Source organism: Abramis brama (assembly GCF_963993115.1).
Source record: "Abramis brama genome assembly, chromosome: 3".
Taxonomy (NCBI): domain Eukaryota; kingdom Metazoa; phylum Chordata; class Actinopteri; order Cypriniformes; family Leuciscidae; genus Abramis; species Abramis brama.
The window spans coordinates 31259001-31266496 of NC_139965.1; positions in this window are offsets into that span (position 1 = coordinate 31259001).

Sequence of the window (7496 nt, forward strand, 5' to 3'; positions counted from 1 at the left end):
CTTCACTAAACTCCTAGCAGCCCTTCCCACAGAGGGGCCAATCTGTTTCCATTAGCTGAGCAGGTACAGGCAACAATTAAAGCAGATAAAAACATGATGTGCTAAGTGACATGGATGATTAGTCTGTTATTAAGATAATGTGTGTTTCGTGGCACCAGTAATCCACAGGGAGAAAGGATTCACCACAACGACATCAAACAGCACCACAGAGAGAACATTAACAGTGAGAACTGCTGTAACATCACCCACTCACCTCCCATATCCTCATCTGTAAAAGGAGGAAGATACACACACAGAGAACAGCTATATAGCTACACAACAAATGAACAAAATCCCTATACACTGTAAAAAGTTATTGTTGGTTTAACGTAAAAAAGTAAGTTACCTGCTTGCCTTAAAACTTTGAGTTAGTTGAAATTAAAAATTTGAGTTAAACCAATCTCCTTCATTGTATTAATTAACATACACTCAAAATATTATGTTATCTGAACCACATTAATTATCTAAGTTGATTTGACAAAAGATAAAAAGTTGTGATAACAAATCATGAAAATAATTTTTTACAGTGTAGTACAAGAGTTTTGATATTAGCTACATTTGTAATTCACAAATTTATTTTAATTTTTTCATTTTAATTTTAAACTGCATTTTCATATATTTTTACTTAGGACAGATTCATTTAAACATCCTTTGGAAAATCAGTCCCTCTGCAGCTCATAGTCTCTAAATTTGGCAGGAAATTAAAATATCACATCACCATCCCTCTTAAAACAAACACACTTTATTGCAGTTTGTTAATTTAGGTTTGCTTATTTGGTAGCTATTTTGTGCAGAGAAGCTGCAAAGACCATCACAGATCTCCACGCAACATTACTTTATTAAAAAGACAAATAAATCACTGTGGAAAAAAAAACACCTCTAAGGGTACAACAGCTTGTCACTGGGGCAGAAGCTTACACCCTTTTACCCTAACAGCACATACAGTGAGGAAAATAAGTATTTGAACACCCTGCTATTTTGCAAGTTCTCCCACTTGGAAATCATGGAGGGGTCTGAAATTGTCATCGTAGGTGCATGTGACATGTCCACTGTGAGAGATATAATATAAAAAAAAAAATCCAGAAATCACAATATATGATTTTTTAACTATTTATTTGTATGATACAGCTGCAAATAAGTATTTGAACACCTGTCTATCAGCTAGAATTCTGACCCTCAAAGACCTGTTAGTCTGCCTTTAAAATGTCCACCTCCACTCCATTTATTATCCTAAATTAGATGCACCTGTTTGAGGTCGTTAGCTGCATAAAGACACCTGTCCACCCCATACAATCAGTAAGAATCCAACTACTAACATGGCCAAGACCAAAGAGCTGTCCAAAGACACTAAAGACAAAATTGTACACCTCCACAAGGCTGGAAAGGACTACGGGGAAATTGCCAAGCAGCTTGGTGAAAAAAGGTCCACTGATCTCACCTCGTGGGGTCTCAATGATCCTAAGAAAGGTGAGAAATCAGCCCAGAACTACACGGGAGGAGCTGGTCAATGACCTGAAAAGAGCTGGGACCACCGTTTCCAAGGTTACTGTTGGTAATACACTAAGACGTCATGGTTTGAAATCATGCATGGCACGGAAGGTTCCCCTGCTTAAACCAGCACATGTCAAGGCCCGTCTTAAGTTTGCCAATGACCATTTGGATGATCCAGAGGAGTCATGGGAGAAAGTCATGTGGTCAGATGAGACCAAAATAGAACTTTTTGGTCATAATTCCACTAAACGTGTTTGGAGGAAGAAGAATGATGAGTACCATCCCAAGAACACCATCCCTACTGTGAAGCATGGGGGTGGTAGCATCATGCTTTGGGGGTGTTTTTCTGCACATGGGACAGGGCGACTGCACTGTATTAAGGAGAGGATGACCGGAGCCATGTATTGCGAGATTTTGGGGAACAACCTCCTTCCCTCAGTTAGAGCATTGAAGATGGGTCGAGGCTAGGTCTTCCAACATGACAATGACCCGAAGCACACAGCCAGGATAACCAAGGAGTGGCTCTGTAAGAAGCATATCAAGGTTCTGGCGTGGCCTAGCCAGTCTCCAGACCTAAACCCAATAGAGAATCTTTGGAGGGAGCTCAAACTCCGTGTTTCTCAGCGACAGCCCAGAAACCTGACTGATCTAGAGAAGATCTGTGTGGAGGAGTGGGCCAAAATCCCTCCTGCAGTGTGTGCAAACCTGGTGAAAAACTACAGGAAACGTTTGACCTCTGTAATTGCAAACAAAGGCTACTGTACCAAATATTAACATTGATTTTCTCAGGTGTTCAAATACTTATTTGCAGCTGTATCATACAAATAAATAGTTAAAAAATCATACATTGTGATTTTTTTTAGATTATGTCTCTCACAGTGGACATGCACCTACGATGACAATTTCAGACCCCTCCATGATTTCTAAGTGGGAGAAATGAAGCTAGCGCAAGTTCTGCCAGGAAGACTCAATCGTTCGCATCATGTATTACCTTCTCTCCTATCCAATCATATCCTTATAGCCAGTATAAAAGGGTGGTACTTACTCATGTCTGAGTTCGCAGATGCTGTCGCTTCAACCACCTCCATCCTCCCCATCCACCACCAAGACGGGACTTTTCCTTCATCTCCCTAACATTCTATGCTGGGTCCTCCCCTCCATCACCTCCAGACGGGCTCTCCCCTCTACCCTGAAGACGCCAGGATGTCCTCTCCTCCTTCCACCCCACCACCACCAGATGGCCCCTTTCCTTACTTCGCAGGGGGTGAGCTGCGCCCCTGCCTTCGTCTTCAGGCAGGATATGCAGATTCCGTACCCTCGGAATGCGAGTTACGGACGGGGCCTACGCCAAAGAATTTGATTGTTTGCTGAGCTCTTAAATAAATGTTTATTGTCACAGTATTAATTCTCCCGAGTCTTTCTGGTAGAACTTGCAAAATAGCAGGGTGTTCAAATACTTATTTTCCTCACTGTATTAGTAGAGAGACAATTCAACTAATTCACTCAACCTGGTTCCAAACCTGTTATGTCCCAGAAGACAAAAGAAAATATTTTGAAGAATGCTGGGGTTATATATATATATATATATATATATATATATATATATATATATATATATATATATCACAAACGAAAGTACACACACACACACACAGTGATGTTTTTATATATTTTATATATATATATATATTATATATTTACTGAAAAAATAATTTGGTAAATAAGACTATAAGAAAACTGAGCCATTTTAATTCTTTAAGAGTTTAAAATATTTGGTTGAGACTGTTTACTTGTTTATATGTTTTTTTATGTAATGTGTTTGCTTAAGGCTGTAAGTGACTGTTGCAGGTAGGAGGAAGATATATAACATTTTATTCCAATCTCCGAAAATAAGCAGAGTTCAACTATTGCACATGGCCAGCAAAAAGACACGGCATGAACCTCAGCATGGGTAAATACAATAGGACACCATTAGTGACTTTGAGGAGGACGTTTTGGAGAGTATGAACCTGTTTCTAAGGAAAGCCAAAGAGCAGAAGTACAGGCACTATACATATTTGTGAGAATTTCAGTTGCATCAGCCAGTGCAGAACTATTCCTACTATCGGCAGCACCAGCTAACAGTTTCACTCATAAGGCTTTTTAGAGTGAGAGGAAGCACACACTAAAATGTCCAGTCAAACTTATATGAGCAGAAGCAGATGTGTGTGAGGAGGGGAATTGCCTACAAACACACTCACTGGTTCTTGGGCCCTCTTTGCCTCCCCAGCATTTCCACATCTTTCTCTGATGTGGTTATGTTAAATTAGATTTCCTGCAGCATAGCTGATCTAATTGGACATAACTTGCCTTCGGGGAATGCCAGTATTACCCAGCATGCACCTCTCAGGGGAGCAGTCACGAGTATGTAAGTGGTGGTGGTTTCTGCAGGTGTGGAGTGAGAGAAAATAGATCTAATTGAGCACCTGTAAGACAGGTATGATGCAAACGCTACAACATATCATGACTTTCTTGAAAAAATTTCAGCTATAAATGTTGTTGAATGTCTGTGTCATAAAAGTGACATCTGAACCTGTTTTTATGGTTGCGCTTGTGCTGAAGTAGGCTAATGTAATTTTTGTTAATGTTTTTGTTTAATGATGTGACGGAAAAGCAAGATAGATTAGGGTTTGTTTAAATTTAGATGTTGATGTTGATCTAGATCTAGATGTTGTTCTGTTTCCCTGTTCCCTGTTCCCTTCAATTCAATTAAATTCAATTCAATTCAATTCAAATTTATTTGTATAGTGCTTTTCACAATACATATTGTCTCAAAGCAGCTTTACAGAAAGTGCATTTCAGAAATGTACATAGAAAAAAACAGTTAGTTAATCATGTATTCATTTAGGGCATAATATATCGGCAGCATCGAGTCGTCTCTTCATATATATACTAGCGTCCCGAGATAACGACAGAAAAGCAGATGGGAAATAATTAGCATAGCTGCTGTTCATAATATTAATGCATTCGATATGATTCAACTGTAGTATAAAAGGTAGTATTATGCGAACGCTTGGCTAAAGAGATGCGTCTTTAATCTAGTTTTAAACTGGGACAGCGAGTCTGAGCCTTGAACAATATCAGGAAGGCCATTACACAGTTTAGGAGCTAAATGTGAAAACGCCCTCCCTCCTTTAGTGGACTTAGATATCCTAGGAATGACCAGAAGCCTCGAATTCAGTGATCTTAAAGAGCGCAATGGATTGTAGGACGATAGAAGTTCCGTTAAATACCCAGGAGCTAAACCATTTAGGGCTTTATAGGTCAGTAGTAATACTTTGTAATTGATACGGAACTTAATAGGTAACCAGTGTAGAGATGATAGAATTGGTGTTATATCATATTTCCTTGATCTAGTAAGGACTCTAGCAGCTGCATTTTGGACTAACTGTAGCTTGTTTATTGAGGATGCAGGACAGCCAGCTAATAAAGCATTACAGTAATCTAGTCTCGAGGTCATGAATGCATGAACTAACTTTTCTGCATCAGAAACTGATAGCATGTTACGTAGCTTAGCAATGTTTCTAAGGTGGAAAAAGGCTGTTCTTGTAACATATGAAATATGATTTTCGAAAGACAGGTTGCGGTCTAATATAACACCCAGGTCTTTTACGGTAGTGGATAAAGTAACAGGACATCCTTCAACCTTCAATCTGACTCAAGCACACACACCAAGTGCACAAAACAAAATGTGTAGATGTAGAACCAAAGTAAGTATCTCAGTTACTGTTGAGGACGAGGATTGGTGTAACGTTAACAGCAGATAAATGAATTTAAGTGAAAGGCCAATCACAGAGCTATATACTTGTAGAATTCATCTGAGATCTGCTGACAGTTCAGTGCTTCAGAAGACATATGTGCGCGTCTGCGTGAGAAAAGACATTTGATTGACAGAGGCTAAACCCAGCTTGACTTCCTCTCACAAACAACCCTATTTATAGCAGCAATCTCACCTCCGCTTGGATTCGTGTTTTCCAACAGCGCTTCAGTCTTCCTTATTTTCCCAAATAAAATTAGGCTCATTAAGGTTGGTTTCACACAGGAGGATTGCGTTGATCTTCAGAGAGATCTGTGAGCATTCTTTTCATAACGGTTTGAGTCTGTGACAGGTACAGTTACTGCATGCTCCAACAGACTTGAGTTAAAGCCAGAAATTACACCAGGAGCTCAAATGGCCTTTTGATTGCAACAAGAGGTCAACTGTGTTTGATCTATCCTTAGCTGAACATCGTGTCAAACTCATGCTTTATCACTGAGAGAGGTATATAGAGAAAAGACAGAAATCCAATAGAGCAATTATTATGGATACTGGCATATTGACTTGAGCTTAAAATTCTTTCTGTAGTCTGCAGGGAGAGCACTGCTTCTATCCCATTTGATTTTGTCTCTCCAAGCCCTTGTTAATGGCCATAATGATCTTACCCTTTTCTAATGTGATTTACAGCATACTGTAGGACATTGTTTACCATCTTAATATAATTCAGGAGGTTCCAGAAGTCATTATATTTCTGTAATATGTATTGTGAGTCTTAAAAACAGTAATTAATAATTGTTTTTCTTTACAGTCCCTTCTATTTACCAGAGCTGGAATCAATAAATGGTCAAAACAACTGGACCGAATTCAAATTGTGAAATGATTGCATTTGTTAGGTTGCACACTTCAGCTTATCTTCAAAACATGGACATGCCAGAGAGAATATATTCATATTTTATGGACATCGGAATTATGTTTTTATAGAGCACAGGGTTTTAATAGAATGATTTACATTTTATATGTTGTCTTAAAAAAATATATATATATATATATATATGAAAACTTTCTTCTCTAAAATCAAGAAAAAGCTTAAATGAAACATCAGACCAGGCTCTGAAGTCTGAAGGCTCTGTAAACCATAGACTTGTGTTAGGCCTTGTTTAAGACAAAAAATGACTTTTTCATGATATGGCAGACAGAGTGACTGGCATCACTGTGATTTGAGTGAATTCGCTCTCATCTTTCATCCCTCCCCGGGTGTCTGTACACACAGAACATAGGCACTAAACTCTGTTTGTTCTGTAATATTAAGCAGTTCATACTTCATAATGTCTGTCCTGCTGTTGACTGTAGCACACCACAGCACCATCCCTCTACGTGACTCCAAATGAAATCCCAATGTCTCCAGACTGCATAAGCAGTAGACTTCATGGGAAATGAGAGAGATTAGTGGGAGAAAAGGGGACAGAGTGACGGCCCACAAATCAATAGCTGCTTCACAGATGAGCAGAATTTATACCTCTGTAAATAGAGCCGAGTCAGTCTAGCGGACAGTAATCAGATTTAGACTTATGCGCTGCTGAAGAAGCCGCTGAGGAGCACAGTAAACATAATCAGAGAGAAAGAAGGACCCAGGGCAAATGTTTGGGGTTGAGGATGAATGCAAGACAGGACAGGACAGTTTTTGTCTGAGAAACTGACCAAGGCAAAAAAGTTAAAATGTGCATGGCTCAGGTCCCAGAACTATAAGATGCAAGACTTTATGTTTTCATGCTTCTCTTATTTACTGAGAGTGGACTCACTGCTCCTTTGCCAGATCATTATTCTGGAGATGCACAAGGGATGTTGTTACTTTTGGGCTGCTTTTATCCAGGGTACAGTAACTATGGGCAGAGATATAATCAAGAGTCCTCCTGAACTATGCGATTTTGGGCTGTGTAAACACTTTAAACACTATCCTGTGGCCAACCAAGAGGCAACCCTGACAAGCAAACCATCTGGGCAATACCCAAGGTGTAAAGCTCCGTATATATTCCATCATATAACTTGGTCAAATCCATGATCTTCTCCCTGCAGTCTGTTGAGGATGCAGGTTAGCTTTCTGATACTGGCACTGCAGTGTAATCTACAGGGCAACATGAACCAGCTGAGCCATAAGACAGCGAACACTCCA